General features: G+C 41.6%; 1 long non-coding RNA gene across 1 annotated transcript in view; it reads right to left on the bottom strand.

Annotated features, from left to right (window-relative positions):
• Positions 1 to 19,234, bottom strand: part of LOC308579312 — a 205,456-nt gene that overhangs the window by 95,098 nt on the left and 91,124 nt on the right. The window lies entirely within an intron of this gene.

Below are 19,234 nucleotides of genomic sequence, written 5' to 3'. Positions count from 1 at the left end.
CTGGGTGCTTTTCCACCAACCTCATTTTGCCCACCTGCCTGGCTTCTTACAACTACTGTTAGGGGTGGCATATTTGTTCTTAGTCTCAGTGTTATGATTTGTAGAACTCAACATGGAGGAGGAAGGGGACACACTAGGATTACAGGCAGGCAAGCATTGATTTACACATGTCCAATTGCTTTCAACTGCAACCGCACACATTGTGGCGACCTGGAAGTGGCCGGAAAACTCTAAGTGGTATACAAATGGTATATCATTCAAATGTTAAACCTAAAACATAACCAAAACCAGTAAAACAGCTGTATAAAAAGCCAGTGTGCTATAGTGGCAGCCATTCTCAACCTTGGGTCCCAGGAGGTTGTTGGACTACAACTCTCGTCATCCCTAGCTAGCACGACCAGTGGTTAGCATGTCTGACCAAGACCTGACCATATCCCCACTCAGCCTTTAAGCTCACTGGGCAACATTGGGTCAGTCACTGCCTCTTAGCCTAACCTACCTCATAGGGTTGTTGCAAGGATAAGATGAGGACCGGGGCAGGGGGGGGGGGGACGACGACGACAACAACAACAATATGCCACCTTGAGTTCATTGGAGAAAACGGTGAGATATAAATGCAATAAATAGAATAATAAATAAATAAATAACATGGGGAAAGCAAGTTAAACAGAAACTCAGAGGAGTCAAATACATAAAACAGGGCATGAACATATGGGTTGGGGAAAGTCTGGGCAAAATGTGCAAGATTTCTGAAGCAACTGCAATGCATATGGGAGAGGGAAGGGAATTGACAGTGCAAAGGGGTAATGGCAGAACATGTTGATTCTTTGGTCCCTGTGAGATTCTGCAAGGTGTGGTACCATGAGTATTATAAACTACTTTGAGGGTTTTTTCGACAATCAAGTTGCACATAGACTTTATTGAGCATTTATTTATTTATGTACAGTGGTACCTCGGGTTACATATGCTTCAGGTTACATACGCTTCAGGTTACAGACTCCGCTAACCCATAAATAGTACCTCGGGTTAAGAACTTTGCTTCAGGATGAGAACAGAAATTGTGCTCTGGCGGTGCAGCGGCAGCAGGAGGCCCCATTAGCTAAAGTGGTGCTTCAGGTTAAGAACAGTTTCAGGTTAAGAACAGACCTCCAGAACGAGGTATCACTGTATTTATTTATTTAAATATTATTTCTCCAGATAATCTAGTCATCTGACAGGTCTATACAGGGGCAGGTAGTCTTCAGGTAACCTGGTCCTAAGTTGTCCAGGGCTTTGTATGTTAACAACACGGCTCAGTAGCTGACTGGTAGCCAATGCTGTTGACTCTGGCTGCTTAGTCAAGGTTTCTGACAGAGGCCTTTCCCACCACTTATGCTAGTGTCACTCCACAAGTGGTGGTTGGCAGAAGCCAGCAGGACAGTGAAGAGAGATACCTTCACCCAACCCTACAGCAGCCTGCCCTCCCCACCGCACAGAGAGGGTTTGGATTATGCCTCAGAAATTAAAACATTTCCTGCTCCTCTCGTTGTTATAAACAGCACTCTCCATTGGCTCCCATGAGATCAACATAAATGATGATCTGGATAAAATGAATATAGCGATCAAAAGCTATTATCTAATGGGGAAAGGAGAAAGAAAAGCCAGCTAAGATACCAAGGAGGTAGCAGTGTTAGTTTGCTGCAACAAAAACAGAGTCCTCTTGTGACACCTTAAAATACTAGCAACTTTTAATACGGCATAAGCTTTCATGGGCTAGACTCCATTTCATACCGTAATAAAATTTGTTAGCCTTTAAGGTGCCACAAGCCTCTTGATTGTTTCTGTTGCAACGGAAATACATAACCTTAATCTCTGAGCCTGGATTTTCTTTTCTGTGAAATTCACCCAGCAGCTCCTGTCACCATGCAGTTAAAGAAAGATACCCCTTGGTAGCCAATTCACATCACGTTGGGAAAGCCACTAGCAAGCCTCCAATTCATTGCTTTCTAGTCTCCAGATCTATGCAATTTACTTGTGAGCACTGAACTATAACCACCTATCATCCATCCTGATTGTGTTATTGTGAATTCAATCATTGTATCACTTATATTTATCTTAGGGAAATTGTCACCTTCAAAAGCCGAGTGACTGGCAAGATCTATTACATTACACAAAACATCACCTGAAACTCTAAGCAATGTAATATATGTTATAGACTGCAAGTGCCCTGTGAAAAACATCTATGGACTCCTCCCCAGTTTATTGGTAGGGCACATACTTGGCGTGCAGAATGTTCAGCATCCAGTTCCTGGTATCTCCACGTATAGCATTCTCATCTTCAGAGCAGCTGCCAGCCAGGGTAGGCAATACTGCACTCAATGAAGCAATTCAATTTAATAAAGCCATTTCAGAAATCACGTCAGCAACTAAAATGTTGACAGTATATTGCAAGTTACTGTAATTTAGATGACCACAACCTGTTAGGTTTGGGGAAACTGTCTAATTCTGAGTTATCAGAAGACGGAGAAACATTTTGGCTCATCCTAAGATGTAATGGCCTTAATTTTAAACTTTCCCCTATGATTTCAATCATCGGCAAGCAGAAATAATGAGTTGAGACACCCTATATGCGTAGAGCAGGGCCACAATTGAAATATGTGCAGGGTTGATATTATTTGCAAACTAACTGGTTTATGAGTTCCCAGAATTCTTTGGGGGAAGCCATGGCTGTTTAAAGTGGTATCCTAATGCTTTACATGTATGTTGTGAATGCAGCCTAGGACATGCTTCCTCTTGCCTCTGCCTGCAAATTTACTCACGAGACACTATACAGTAGGTTGGCGAGTGTATTAATGTTAATGATAGCCTCTCCTTTTTCAAGAATGAATCATATTTTGCATTCCATGCTTGTCTCAACTGTCTCCAAGTCACCGAAATTATGCTCTCGTTTTGAATATGATCTCATATTTATTATGAAGTATCTGGAAAGATTAAAACACAATAACTTGCAGGGAAACATAAAACTGTGCTGGCATTAACTCCTGCATATGATTACAGTGGTATACAAATTATTGTTTCCTTTGACAAAAGAATCAATGAAATGGATGTTTATGTAGTCTTATTTCTTCAGCATAACAATGTGATACTATCTATATTTTGCTTGGCTATTGTATTCGTTATTAAATTTTCAAACAGTAATACCCCCCCAAAAGTTAAAAATTCACAGGCGGTTGTAAATACAAAATAGCTGTAAGATGGAAACTCAAGGGATCACTAAATTATGCATTACTTACTGTGGGTTGTCCCCCCCCCCTTTTGACCAGACTATTCAGTGCAGACTGTTAAGTGCAGTGCCGCCTATAAATAAGTAAACTTGATGGTCCCGTTTTATTCTATTTTCACTAGGAAAATAAATCCACATGCTCAAATTTAAAAATAATTTCCACTGGCTCTGAGAAGGGATGAGGAACACTTCTGGCACTCCAGATGTCATTGGATGGCCAGCGATCATGGATGATGGGAACTGTAGTCCAACAACAAAGAGGAAGGGCTATTACAATAATGACAATCGGAACGGGGAGAAAATCACCCTTTGAGATTCTCACATCTCGAAATTTTGCAATGCAGTTCTCCAGCCAAGTACATGCACTGTACTTTGTTAAAGCATGCACAAAAATACATGCATAAGTGAAAATTACATATGAAAATACATTATACAGTGGTACCTCGGGTTACAGATGCTTCAGGTTACAGACTCCGCTAACCCAGAAATAGTACCTTGGGTTAAGAACTTTGCTTCAGGGTGAGAACAGAAATTCTGTTAATGGGAGGCCCCATTAGCTAAAGTGGTGCTTCAGGTTAAGAACAGTTTCAGGTTAAGAACGGACCTCCGGAATGAATTATGTTCTTAACCCGAGGTACCACTGTACTAGGGAAAATATGCTTTACAAAAACGTGACTATTAGAAGAACTTCACTTTTCATATTTTTGTACAAAATTGCAAACTTAAGTTGAAATTTATTGTTGTTGTTGTTGTTGTTGTTGTTTGAATTTATATACCGCCCTATACCCAGAGGTCTCAGTGTGGTTCACAGAAATGTGTGTGTGTGTATGTATCTAGTGCTCTAAGTGAGTAGGTGGTGGCAGGCCCTGAACTCACACCTGCCTTTTTGTAAAACATCTGAGGCAGACGTGTGTGTGTGTGTGTGTGTGTCTCAACTGATTTTATTCTTGTTTCATCACCAATGTGTCTTTTCTCACTACATTAGCTTGCTTTAATGGCTTTCTAAAAAACATTTTGTTAGTTGTTTTAAAGACAGAAAAGAGGGATGTAAAATATGCATTATTCGTTACCTCCTCTCCCCACTCCCAGAGCAGAACGTTGGGAAAGTATAGAAACCAGTATTAGTTGCATGTCAGTGGTGGTGAAATGGTAAGTGGCCAGCAGAGGGAGACAGGTAGGGCTATAGGGCCAGTCTAGGCCTTTGTCAAGGTCAGTGGGCCAGACACAGCTATCCGTACAACAGATACACACATGTCAAACAGAGTGAAAAATTTAATGTGTGAACACTCAGTAATGTGAAGAACTGGACTTAGGACTGGAAGGTTGAGAAACTGAGAAAAACTGCAGTGGGTTCATGTGTTCAGAATGAAGAAACATGTGCACTTCATTTGTAGCTCCAGAGAAGAAAGTAAATGATCTAAGGATCATGATCTGAGGATATCCCAGGACCCCAATCTGTGTTCCGAAGCTTTCAAAACAACATAGGCAAATGTACATTGGCTTGAGATAGTTAAATTGGTTGAGCTTGAGGCTCTTAATCTCAGGGCTGTGGGTTCAAGCTTTGGGCTTTGGGCGAAAGATTCCTGCACTGCAGGGGGTTGGACTAGATGATCCTTGCGGTCCCTTCCAACTCTATGGTTCTATGATTGGATTATGATCAGTGTTATCCTCAGCTACAGGAATAAATGTTTCTGCAGTTCTGTATCAAGATATGTCATGTACAATGTAGTTGAGATTCCTGCATCGCCAAGAGGTTGGACTAGATGACTCTCAGGCTCCCTTCCAAATTCTACAATTCTACAATTCTATGATTCTACATGGAAGCTCTTTGTGGCAAAAATCCTTCAATACAGTGGTACCTCGGGTTACATACGCATCAGGTTACAGACTCCGCTAACCCAGAAATAGTGCTTCAGGTCAAGAACTTTGCTTCAGGATGAGAACAGAAATTGTGCTCCGGCGGCGCAGCAGCAGCAGGAGGCCCCATTAGCTAAAGTGGTGCTTCAGGTTAAGAACAGTGTCAGGTTAAGTACAGACATCCGGAACGAATGAAGTACTTAATCCGAGGTGCCACTGTATGTCTTATTATAGCATTGCTTGAAGGAGGGGATGTGTAAGAGGATAGGGGCAAGAGAGCATGAAGCTTGCTAAATAATCAAACCAAATACATAGCAGTCTGGAAGGCGGAATTAAGGTCAAAAGTCTAAGAGGAATGGAACCACTGGCTGAAATGAAGAGTTCATCAAGTGTACTGTACCATATTTAGGCCCCATGATAGGGGAGGAGGAAAGAACTTCGATACAGGGGTCATGTGAGGGACACTTCACAGAAATATTGCATTAAGGTTGGGAAGTGGAGAAATATGTTCCTTTTAATGCATCACCCACAGTAATGGGCATATATAACGGCAACCTGTACTCCCCCCCCCCCCAGTTCTTTCAGAGTCTGCTTTTCAGAGTGTAATATAATGGAGACTAAAATACATTTCACAGCAATCTTTTTTTGGTCTCACGCATCAGGATAACTGTGGTACCTTTTTGCTTCCCAATTCTCCGCCCCCACCCAACAGACAGTAAGAAAATCAGTGCACAGAACACTTTGGCCTTTAACCAATGCTAGTCCTACTCAGATTAGACCCGCTGAAGTTACTGTACACAGTCCACTTAGATCCATTAATTTCAGTGGGTCTACTATGAGTAGAGCTTTGTTATAAAGTGAAACTTATTAAGAATAAAGCCCAACAATGCTGTGCAGAATGTTGTTTATTTTTTTAAAAATTTTTTTATTGGGTTTTCCGCTTTTATAAAAACAATACAGACACAAAAATAACACAAGACACAAACATGTATAAATTCAGCAGATCCTCGCTTCATAACCTTGTTCCCTGACTTCCCCCCACCCCCCCTCGTGCATCCCAATTCCCAAGATTATATCAGCAAGTTGGTATTTCTCCTCTTAACCATCTTATTCATTTTATTACCTCTTTTCTAATAAAAAAAAATTTGATTTTCCTAAGTTGGACTTAAGTTCTCTTCCATCAATTTTTCATTTTATCTTAATTAAAAGTCATATTAACCAAACCTAAAAGTCTTAAGAGTTTTTAAGAATCTCCTCTTCCCTCCCTCCCATCCCCGGTTTTTGTCCCTTCCCAATAAAAATCCAAAATCAAGATTCTCAGCCTGGGTTCCTCACGTCCGAGGCTTTCAAGTCTCTTTCAGTCCCTCTCCGCCGGTCTTGTTGGTAGTCCTTTATGTCAGTCGTCGAGCCTGGAAAAAGATCTTTCACCATCAAAGTATATTCTCTTCCCACAAGGAGATTTGAAAGCAACTGCTGGAGAATTTCCACAAAGCCTGTATCTTCAAAATCAAAGTCCAAACGGAGGCCCCAATCATATTTCTTTATTTTGAGTTCCTGTATTCCATATTGTCCCAGAACCTCCTCCTTCTTCTTCTGCGTCTTTCGCAGACTTGTGGTAGATATGTTCCCAGAGTCTCCTTGCTTGTGTTCCACAGATGTCAGCTTTTGGTTGTTGCTTCCCAAGGTTACTTTCTCTTTTTCTTGTTTAGTCTCTTCCACCTCTGTAGACATTGTTTCCCATTCAGCTGTGGATTCTTTCTCATTCAGGTCCTCAATACAAACAGCAGAGTTGCCTGTTCCCAAGGTCATAGTGATAAGTTGTTTATTCATGGCTAAGCTCTGCTCTTGTAAGATTCCCACCAATTGAAACATCCTTTCGATTTCCACTAGTAACTTTCCATCCACAGCCATTGTATCCATTGTAGTTTCACAGAATTCCCCCTAGGGGGAATCTGGTTACTTATTAGTCTTTTCTCCAACAGTCCTTTAACTTATTATTATTACTTTGTTTCCAACAATTTTGGCTCAATTATAACTCGTCTTAATCCAGAGGGATCTTAGATAGTGATTTTTCCACTTTAAACTGCCCGTTTGGCAGCTTTGACAGCTGTCAAACTCCGCAGCTCTTACACAGGCACAAAGGCAGGACGTTCCCGAGCCCGGGAGGGGGGGTTGTTTAAAACAAAAAGAGGGTCTCCAAAACTCCACTCTCCAGCACAAAATTTCCTTTAGCTAAATCTTGAAAGTTAGTGTCCTTTTTAACTCACCCCACCAAGGGTAGGCTCTCCAGCTTAGCTCTTATGTCGTTGCTTAGATCGTCTGCAAGGGGGGGGGGTGCGGACTTCCTTTTAGCACACACCCCGGTCGTCTCCAATTCAGGGTAAAATTTTTAAAGTCCCAATCCGTCTTACTCACGGGTAATTCTTTCAGTCCAGATTTTCAAGGAAGAAAGTCAGCGCTCTCTGGTCATGGCTCGCGGCTTCGCTCCACCGAGGTAGCGGTCGACTCTCAGTGCCACGCCACCCCCGTATCCTCTCCGCAGCCTTTAAAAAGGCTCTTCGTGGATCAGGGGGGGCGCTTAAGGCACCCGCCGAGTCTTCAGTCCGCAGGCTTCCGCGCCTGCGGTTTTTAAGGGTCCCCGCGTCGCCGGCGCGGCAAAGACCCGTCCTCAGTAGAGCCGATTCCCTCCGCAGCTCGGAGGGAATCCGCCATTTCCAGATCGCGTCAACCCGGAAGTCCTGTGCAGAATGTTGTTTAAAAGGGTTGTGTATGATATAGGTATCAGAAGTCTCAGGCAGTGTGAACGTCAATCAATTTTGACACAATTAAGTCCCCATTACACGAGGCTTGACTTGCCACTCTGAGAGGAAAACTTTTTTAAAAATCCACCCCCATATGGATGCAGACCTTGACCATTCAACTGAGAGTGTGTAAAACCTTTCCAATTATTTTTGCAGATATTTTCTCCTTGCCTTGAAATAGGCATTTGTTTGGGGATCTTACTTCCAAAACAGGATATGTAGTTTTCACAAAAATAAGGTTCCCCCCCCCCAATGGTTACTTACTGTGGTCTTTTGGTGTTTTTTTAAGTCAGAATGCAATAAATGGCTTGCCATTTCAATTAGTGCTGGGCTATTGCTCCTTACCATTTGACCTTCCAATATCTGACAATTCTCTTCACGGTGCAATAAAATCTTCCATAACCATTTGTGGGTGCATATATCCAGACTAACAGCGCATTATTTTCTATGAAAGCCTGACATACATAATAAAATAAACAAATCTGTAGCTCTGTTTAAGGCACGTCCCTAAAACTAGACATATGTGACTTTTACCCCCCTTCTCCTCCCAAATATTTTTTTACATATCTGTCAATGGACTGTCCAAAGCACGTCAGCTCTGCAAAGGGAAATACCCACAAACAGAAATCTTATAATGATTTTACATCTGAAAAATAAATGTGAGAGTAGGCTATAACTACACTCTTTTTAATTTCTACACTTCTATTTTATTGTAGTATCCCTGGAGGTTGGGGGGGGGTGTTAGGGGATGCTGCCATATAATGTTGCTATCTTTCAGCTATTATGGAATAATGTGCTCATAAAATCACTTTTTCTTACAACATTTCTGAAATATACGGTATGCATCCTCAGTATTTTCCATTTATGTGGAATATGTTTGTGTATAGTCCCACTTTCTGTGTGGAGGGGTTGGTGGGCACTGCCCTATGAATTTTAATCTGTCAGACTCGGCATTGCACTGAGAAACTACTCAGGCAGATACTGGTATTGTTTCAACATATTACCCATGGCAGCGATCACTGGCTGAAAGTAAAATGTAATCGTGATAACTTTTCATGTGCTTGTTGCAGTATTGTGAATTGAATTCTACTGCTTGGAGAACTCCTGGACCCTAGGAGGAGAGTTTTTTGATCAAGCGGTTTATACACTTTCTAAACAAATAAGTAAGAACAGAAGTATTGCTGTTCTGAGACACATGGATCCCTTTCACAGCTCAGCTGAATTGCTCACATGATGTCTGCGGGTTGTACCTCCCAGACTCACTTGCCAAATTCTGATTCCAAAACAGACTCACCAGATCAACACCTCCTGAATTAATGTGCAGGTCAGACTTGAGTGCTGCTTCACAATTCATAGCCCCAGATAATGTCTTACAAAGTGATGCAAGGGAAGGGCTAGTTCCTCCCTCTTTATTTTGCCACACATTGTGAAAATGGGGCACACATGCCCGCTGGAAGTCATGGGAAGTCGTCCTCTTGTTGGCAAAGACCACCATAAGGATGCTGCCCTCAAGGGACAGCCATATATTTCCTCCCCATACAGTGTTCCTGTGAGATTGTTTCAAGATGCACATGTTTGAATTCCCAGAGCATCCCAACACCCTACATCTCACTGCATTTTCTCATATGGATTGTACTTAAGGAGAGAGTATACCATTAATTCACTGCACCTGGATGCAACACAAACTGAAAGATGAAAGTGTATCTGAAGATGTGTGCATGCATACGAAAGCTTATACCCAGAACAAACTTAGTTGGTCTCTAAGATGCTACTGGACAATTTTTTAATTTATTTTGACTGTGTCAGACCAACACGGCTACCTACCTGAATCTTGAAAGATGAGATGTTATTTATTGTGTACCAATAGAAGCTTCCGCCTAAATCCCTCCAAACTCTTGTAAATTAATAAATATTTCTTGTAAATTAATAAATATTTCTAGTTTATCAAAGAAGTGTATTAGGGGTGTTCTGCTCATCTCAACACAATATAAAATTTCAACTTGCACAATTATTCAGTGTGTGTGTGTGTGTCTCAAAAGGCTAAGAAGGAGTAGCATCAGTGATGTTAAGTTAACTGTGTATCATCTCTCCCTCCTCTCCTCTCTCTCTCTCTCTCTCTCTCGCCTTAATAGCAGATTCTCTTGGGATTATAAACATATTAGGCTATTAAATTCTCAGCAGTTTACTATAAATAGCTCACATTACAGTGGATTCAAGACCCATAAATCCATTTCTACTGGGATCCATAATACACAGCACTAAATTGGTGTGTTTTTACTTCCACAGCGCAGTCTAATAGATTCACATGTGTACTGAGAAAGTAGAACAAAAATAGTGCTCTATTACCAAAATTGGAGAAAATGTTCAAATCACACAGGAATTCTAACCCTCACTTTTTCACTTTTCAAAATTGCAGAAGCTTAAAACGGGAGCTGTTGGATACAATTTCCAAAATGGTACACATTTTTCCCCCCAGCAACAGAACAACCTTGTAAACTTGGCTGCTGGGAAAGATAATTCCCCAGCTGTTGATGTTTTGAAGCATTGTCAGCCATTTCAGTTCACATTACATGGGAGACCAGGCATTTATAAACACATATGTATAAGGAAATGTAGTATTGTATACACACCAGGGCTAAATCAAACCCAGTGACCTCCTAGGCTGAACGCTGTCTACTTGCCATGTATTCTATAGTAGTCTGTCTTTTGCTTTGTTTTCACAGTCCCCAGGAGGAACCAAACATAGGCCGTTTATTGAACCACAAGTGCCCTAACATGGATTGAGCTTGCCTTCCTGGGTCACAGCTGTCACTTCCTGCAGATTTGTGAAGTAGAGGGGAGGGCCAAAGAGGCAGGTGAAAACATAGAATAGTAGAAATAAAAACCGAACAGCAACAGGAGACACAGAGCAAACTTTCTTCCTGAAAGACAGGAAGGAAAAAAAGAAAGTACCCTTGTGCACATGGGAGAAATTGAAGGGAGTCCTTTATGCAAGTGGACAATTGCATACCTGCCAGGTGCCCTGGAAAAAAATGAGACATCAGATTTTTTTGTGTGCAAGACTGTGGTAGCCATTTTAGGTGCTGTACTCTTGCCCCCAAAATGCACTGTTTTCAGGGTGAGAGAGAGAGAAGCATGGGTCACATGACTCATCCGGGAGCACGTCCCGTAAGACGCGCATCCCAGTTTTGGTCTGAAAAAGTTGGATGGTATGCAATTCTGGCAGCCTTCTTCAAAGCTTTTAAAATGTGGATGGAGGGTGCCTCCCCTCCAGTTAAATGGATTTGGGGCAAGGGTACAGGCCTGTGGTGGGTGAGGCCAGAGGTAAAAATGGGCAGAGACAAACAAATGTAAGGCTAGTTTCTACACAAACATTCTCTATATTCACCACCTAGACAACCAAGATGCAATATCAGAATTCAAGGAACATCCCAGCTGGGCAAAAACATCCAGGAAATGAGGCAAAGCTAGTGACGGATGTCCTAAGAAAAAGAGGGACATTCTGGGATTGAATCAGAAACTGGGATGGCTGCTGTAAATCCAGGACTGTCCCTGGAAAATAGGGACACTGTTTATGTTTTATTATGTTTTTATATATGTTGGAAGCTGCCCAGAGTCTTGGGGCAACCCAGTCAGATGGGTGGGGTATAAATAATATAATTATTATAATTATTATTATTGAGTAGAACACCACTATTTTCGTTGGAGAAATGTTGGAGGGTATGTGATAATGCCTCTTGCTTGTCTGGCTAGAGGATGGAAATATGTGTGGGGTGTTGTGTATGAAGGATCCTCTGGTTTTTGTGTAGCTGGAATGCAGGCTGCTGAACAGAGGCAAAAATCACATCTATCGCTTCACTGATTCACTAAAATGTGGTCCCCAGACAGCTTCCCTATAAAGGAATGGAGCCCTCAAACTGAAAATCCTTCCTTACCCAGGAGCTAAGGTGTGTACATGCAGGGACGCGGACTTATAAAAAATATTGGGGGGGGGGCCGGGAAAGCTCATGAATAATAAATAAGCTCATGAATATGCAAATAAAGTGGCGCCGCCTCCTCGTGAGCAAATAGGGGAGAGCGTGCTGCGCCTATTAATCAGCTCCGGAGCAGAAATTGGGTGGAGCTTTTGCTCGGGAGGGAGGGCAGGAGGCATGCAGCCCGACCCTGTGCATTTTGGGCTGGGGGAGGGGCGGCGATGGCGCTCTGCTGGAGGGGCGCCGGAGATTATTGGGGGGCAGAGCCCCCCCAAACGAATTTTTGAGGGGGCTCGGGCCCCCTCAAGCCCCATGGAGTCGGCGCCTATGTGTACATGTGACATCCTATTGAAAGATTCCGTTCATTCCTAGGGGCAGGCCTTTCTCTCAGTCCCACCACCCTCACAGGAATGTCTGGCAGGGATGTGGGAGAGAGCCTTCTTGGTGGCTGGTCCCACACTTTGCAACTCCATTACTAGAGGTGCTAGCCTGTTTCTCTTCTTGTTGTCTTTATGCCAGCAGGGGAAGACCATTTTATTACAGCAGGCTTTTGGGAACTTACTGCTTTAAAGGAAAGGGCTTTTAATGGGGCTTTTAATCTATCTATCATCTATCTATCTATCTATCTATCTATCTATCTATCTACTATCTATCTATCTATCTATCTATCTATCTATCTATCTATCATCTATCATCTATCTATCTATCTATCTATCATCATCATCATCATCATCTATCTATCTATCATCTGTCTCTATTATCTCTCTCTATGTATATCTATCTATCTATTTCACTTATAGTTTAATTACTTTTTATCTATTATTTTTTACAGTGGTGCCCCGCAAGACGAATGCCTCGCAAGACGAAAAACTCGCTAGACGAAAGGGTTTTGCGTTTTTTGAGCTGCTTCGCAAGACGAATTTCCCTATCGGCTTGCTTCACAAGACGAAAAAGGAAAACGTCTTGCAAGTTTGTTTCCTTTTTCTTAACACCGTTAATACAGTTGTGACTTGACTTCGAGGAGCAACTCATAGAACGCGGTGTGGTAGCCTTTTTTGAGGTTTTTGAAGACTTTGGTGATTTTTGAAGCTTTTCCAAAACTTCTTTTGCAGCCATTTGGTAAGTTAAACTTTAAAAACTTTTTGGGGGGTTTTGGATTTTGGGTTGGGGTGTTTGGAATTCAAGGACTTGGTGTTGGGGAGGGGTTTGCAAGAATCTGTAAGCTTGTGTTTTTTTCCTGCATTTTTATGATTTTCTGTGACCATTGGGCCACTCTGCTGTTTTTTTTAAAAAACATCTGGATTTGAATTTCTGTGTGGTGGGTGGCTGGGGGAACAGTTGAGGAGGGGTTTGCAAGAATCTGGAAGCTTGTTTCCCCCCCCCCTGCATTTTTATGATTTTCTGTGACCACTGGGCCACTCTGCTGTTTTTTTAAAAAAAATTCTGGATTTGAATTTCTGTGTGGTGGGTGGCTGGGGGAACAGTTGAGGAGGGGGTTCTTCAGCAAGAAGCAAAGAGTGAAAGAGGAACCTTCTTCGAGTTGTCCCCCAGAGTCTTAGAAAATGTACTGTACACTTTGTTGATTTTTAAATGTTTTTCTGTCATGTTTAGAAACTTAATTTATTGTTCCTTCAATTTTTGAAATGCTCTTTACAGTATGTGTGACTTTAAAGAGCACTTAATAAACTCTTGTTGTACCAAATTTGGCTTTGTTTGGACTTTTTTTGACCATAGGAACGCATTAATTGAATTTCAATGCATTCCTATGGGATTTCGTGCTTCGCAAGACGAAAAATTCGCTAGATGAAAAAACTCGCGGAACGAATTAATTTCGTCTTGCGAGGCACCACTGTATATGTTTTAGCTATTTGTGTTCATCTGTGTTTGTTTTAATGTTTGTGAGGCACCTTGAGTCCTTGTTCTGGAAAAAAGGAGGGATATAAATAAATTAAATAGAATCAATAAATCAATAAAACACCTACTTACCTGGAAGGAAGCGTCATTGAAATCAGCGGGACTTACTTCTGTGTAGACATGTACACTGTTATAATACATTTCATTATTATTACATTAAATATTTCTGAGGGTCAGTGATTATTTTCATTGTCAAGCCGTTTTTAAATTGCAAATGCCTCTGTCCAGATCCCATGCATGCAAGTAAATTCCACACACATAAATCAGATGCATGGTCTCATAATGTCCGTCTATCTACACCACATTGATTTCAGGGATATGTGCATCTGGATGCTTATCTGAGCGCATTTTTCCATCCTGGTCCTGATGTGATTCAGGAGGCATACTCAAATGAATATAGCACTAAAATCGATGCAGCATCTGAACTCAAACATTCCTATCCATGCGATTTACATGATGGAAAAACTAGAAACACTGCTCATGTCTTTTTCTGGGTCAAGGTGGCATTGTTTTAATTGGGACATATTTGTCATTTAATATGTTAGTTTGTACATTTGTAAAAGTAACCCCTTAAGTCAGGGGTCAGCAAACTTTTCAGCAGGGGGCCAGTCCACTGTCCCTCAGACCTTGTGGGGGGGGGGTTGGACTATATTTTGAAAAATAATAAGGATGCAAGAGCAGCACAAGCCCTGGTGGCTGCTTACCTGTGTCTTGCGAGTGGCAGGGGCTGGCGGTGGTGGCAGAGGGATGATGAGCGGCGCACGAAAGGGCTCCAGATAGAGGCTGCTTAAAATGGTGGCCGCTCAAGCGCTACTGCTGCTGGCACCAACAAAGCCCAGCCCCCTTCCTCCTCTAGGCAGGGCGGGAAGAAGCCAGGAGGAGAGAGGGAGGAGCTACCGCCGCTGCTGTGTGAGGGAGGGAAAGAGAAAGAACGCCCGCGCTGGCGATCCATGCGGCGATCCCTGGACCGTCCGCGGGCAGGATCCAGAAGGTAATTGGGCCTGATCCGGCCCGTGGGCCTTAGTTTGCCTACCCATGCCTTAAGGTATGTATAAATAAACTGCTAAGTAAAGACTTGGACTACGTTTCTTTCAACAGCAGAACTGCGGGCTCATCCACCCATACTTTCTAGGCACAGGTCCCTGCTTTAAAGTGCTGTCTGTGTCTGTGTGATTTTTTGTTATTATTGCCCTCTGTAACCGCTCTTTAATGCTGCATCGGAACAAACAGTAATTTGGGTTTTCTGCGGATTGCCATTTGCTCCAAATCAGAGCTAAAGAGTAGGCTTCCCCAGGGAAAGCACTGGGGGAAAACAAAAAATGCTCTTATGTAGAGATTTAAAGCCTAGAAACACAGCACAAAAGGAAGTCTGGATTAGTCTAGAGTCTCAAGCCGACTAAAGTCACTTCCTCCTTCCTTTGCTGAGCAGATATGATAAATTGAAGAAATTAATCAGATTTATTATGAGAAAAAAGTAATGGTATAGATAATGTTCTTTTGCATAGTCACAGCTATCAGGATATATAAAGCACCAGCCACCAGTAGATGTGCTGAAATAGATATGAAGTGGGTTTATGATATTTTCCTCTATTTTTGCACATTGTACATCCAGTTCTGCAGGGAAATGGGACTACACCTAGCAATGCTGCTTAAATGGAAGTGTCACGGATGCTGCTGTTATAGATGCTGGCCTCTCCAAGCCCTATCTTTTGTTAGGGATACTGAATTTAATGGCTCTGAATCTCAATGGGAGCTAGTGGTCAAGATGCACAGAGATCATCCCATGAATGCAAGAGCTCTTTTGGGAAGGTGACTCATCCTCCCTGGAGCCCCAGTGATGGGTCTTAAGGGCTTTGTGTAAAAGAAGCAGCAGTTTGGAGAGAGAGAGTATGAGACAGGAGCTGAAGGGGAGATAAGAAGCGAAGGTAGCTGCGAAAGCTGAATAGTGGGAGATTCATGATAGACAAAAGGAAGTACTTTTTCCACACACTACAGAGTTAAACTACTGAATTTACTCCCATAAAATGTAGCTGGTCACTATTCTGGTCAGCTTCAAAAGGGATTAAACAATTAAACAAGGAAAAGGTTATCAATGGCTATGAGTCATGATGGCTAGAATGTTGTTATGATTTTTTTGGGGGGTGGGGCGGGGCAGAGAGTTCCAAGCAACTCCAGACAAGGGATAATATTTGGAAAGGACAAAAATACTAAAGTATACAGGGGGTGGTGGTAATAGAGAACAATATTATTTCTTAAAAATGTCTTCATTAGTACTGCAGTTTCTACAAGGCTCTTAAAAGGAAAAAATGGAGACTATCAGTTTATCCCAAAGAAAATCAAGTAAAGCAGACATGACAGAAAAAAATTAGTTTCAGTGAGAACCAAAATCCCATTAGAAATGAAATCCTTAGTGGAAAAAGAAAGGAAGAAAAGTCTTCACACTGACATTTCTGCATTAAAAACTGGTCACATTATATTCCATCTCACTCTTACATTATGCGATGTAGATGTTTCTGCAGCAATATTTAAAAGACAGAAGGAAAGGGTTCTCTTGGTACTTCTACCAGTGTCAGAAATGTAGGGAATTGTGGCCTTGAAGAGGGCTTTCTTTGAATTGTGAAACTCTCCCCACAGAGCTGTGTCTAGTATCCTCATTATACAGTTTCTGTCATATGTTGAAGATGGACCTCTGCACCCTAGCCCTTAGCAAATAAAGTATTTTTGTGGAACCCATAAGTCTTCTCTTCTCTTCTCACCTCATCTTATCATCTTTACTGTGCTTTTTTTTGCTTGGAATTGTTTTACTTGCTTATATAATTGTGTATAAACTACTTGTATGGTTATATTGCTATAATCTGCTCTGGGACATTACACTGAAGGGCTGGTGAGAAATCACACCTATAAACAAATAAATGTTATCAAATGCACCCTCTAAGTAATGCCCTCAGAAGTGAATGCCTTTATTCAATATTTTGAAATTCTGAGACTAAGTTCTCATGTAATGCCAAGCCATAGTTTGGTAAACACTCCCTCCTACCACTGAGTGCTAAATTCAACAAATTATTTCTTGTTTAACACAAACCATAATTTTCTGTTTGCCCTCCAATCCAGACTGGAAAACCATGAATCAATAAATAAAACTGATACAGTACAGTTAAAACTATAGGATTTGCTGCAAGTGGTAGTGATGGCCATCAACTTGAATGGCTTTAAAACAAGACAATTCATGGAAGATATCTCTGTCAGTGGCTACTAAGCATGATGCTTATGTTCTTCCACCACTGTTGGAGACAGTATGCATTTTAGCACTAAGTGGGATGATTGTAGATCCACCAGAAAGAAGTGGGCTGCAATCCCACCACACTTTGACCGCTAGAACAAACAGATACTACAGAGATAATAGGCTGTATCTAATTGAGTTATAGTTATTAAAATTAACGGCCCTAAATTAGTTGTGTCTCTTAACTTCAGTAAGTCTACTCTGAGTAGAAATTGCATTGGCAACAAGTCAACAGCTGCAGGAAAAGAACCAGTGAAAAGTTATGGTAAAAAAATGTCACGAAATCTTCCACAAGTCATCCACCACATTTCAAGTTTACACAGTCCTTTCATCAACAAATGTTCGATACAATCAAAGGCAGATGTGTGTCCTTGTCTTTTCTCAAGTTCCGGAAAGCTTTAAGGCTTATGGAAGATTTCATTATAGACATTTTTAGACTACATAAAAGAGGCTTCTTGTTTTCAGGCTATGGTACTACAAACATTTCTTGAAAAAGCATTGTGAACTGGTTACAAACAATGCTTTAAAAATAGGGACAAAGAATCTATGTATCTTTTTTATTGAAATCCTGACATTTTCAAACTTTGACTTCACCATCAAAGCAACAAAGCTTCAAATGAAACCAAGGCTGTCTTGCTCTTAGCAATAATATTTTTCAACAAATAGAATTTTACAGCATGGCTAAACTTTGAGGATTGCAGTTTGATACTATTCATCAGTCTTGGCCATAGAAATGAACCTTTCATCATAGTTATGAGAAAGCACTTCTTTAGGAGGATGAAGGGGTTCCCTATTTCCTATAGATTGCAGCCCCCTTGTTTCTTCTCAGTCCTTGTGCAAACATGCCTTCGGAAGCAGGTCTAAGTAGAGATTTATGCTACTGAGAAAACCAGTCAACTACCATAGACAGAATAGTTTACAAGAACTACAAGAACCAGAAAGAGGTTGTGAATGATCAGCAGCTAGGAAACAAACATTATACAGGGGCGGGGAATGGAATATTGCCATTTTAATTCAATCCTAAATCAAGGCAGGCTAAATCTGTCCATATTAAGTCCTGCTTTGCTAAGTGGGGCCCATGACCTAACATTACAGCCTTAACACAGACCAGATCCAGGCACTCTTGGAGGAAACTGATTTTATATATCTTTTTCAATCAGGGTTTAGGCCTAGTTTTGGCCTAGCTTTGGTTGCCCTGTATGGTGACCTCTGTTGGGAAAGAGACATGGGAAAGGCGTCCCTGTTAATTCTCCTTGAGCTCTCAGCAGCTTTCGATACCATCAAGCATGGTATCCTTCTGGAGCAGCAGTCTGAGTTAGGGGTAGGTGGAACCAATTTGCAATAGTTCTGGTCCAACTTGGATGGTCATTGGAGCCTTTAACATGGGATTCCTCAGGGTTTGATTTTACCCCCCATGTAATATCTACATGAAACTGTTGAGTGGGGTTATCTGGAGTTTTGGAGTATATTGTCAGCAATATGCTGATGACACACAAGTCTACTTCTCCTTTACATCTGGAGTTTACCTGTGGAGGTGCTGGACTGTTGTTGAAGTATAGGTGGTTTCCCACAGAGCAAGATACAGTGTTAACAGCAAGAACCTTTATTGACTAACAGAACTGGACAACAGGAGCAAAGCAACTGCTTATATACATTTCTGAAGGGCTGGGCCACTCCAACTCTCAATGTTATTGACTGTCTAAACTCCTAAGCTACGAATCATAACTCAGAGTTTAAGGACCATTGACACTGGCCCAAATCCTGAAATGTTCTCTGATTGGATATCATGCATCAAATCAAATCAAAACAAAACAAAACAAAACAAAACAAAACAAAACACAGGGGCTCAGAATCCTTAATCCAGACTCAAGCTCAGGCAAACACAGACCACTGAATACATAACACCCCTCTCTCTTAGGTATGGATGCTTGACTGAGGTCCTTCTTCATGTGCCTCCTTCAGGAAAGACATAAAGGGTGGCAACATGAAAACAGGCCTTTTCTGCTGTGGCTCCCTGATTGTGGAATGCTCTCCCCAGAGAGGCTTGCCTAGCACCTTTGTTGCATATCTTTAGGTGACAGGCAAAAACATTACTCTTCTCCAAGGTATTTGGCTAATTTATAAAAAACCTATGGCCTTTTAAACT

Source organism: Podarcis bocagei (genome assembly GCF_964188305.1).
Source record: "Podarcis bocagei genome assembly, chromosome: Z".
Classification (NCBI taxonomy): domain Eukaryota; kingdom Metazoa; phylum Chordata; class Lepidosauria; order Squamata; family Lacertidae; genus Podarcis; species Podarcis bocagei.
Note: the sequence above shows the minus strand (reverse complement) of the source record. Positions and strands in the feature narration are given on the sequence as shown.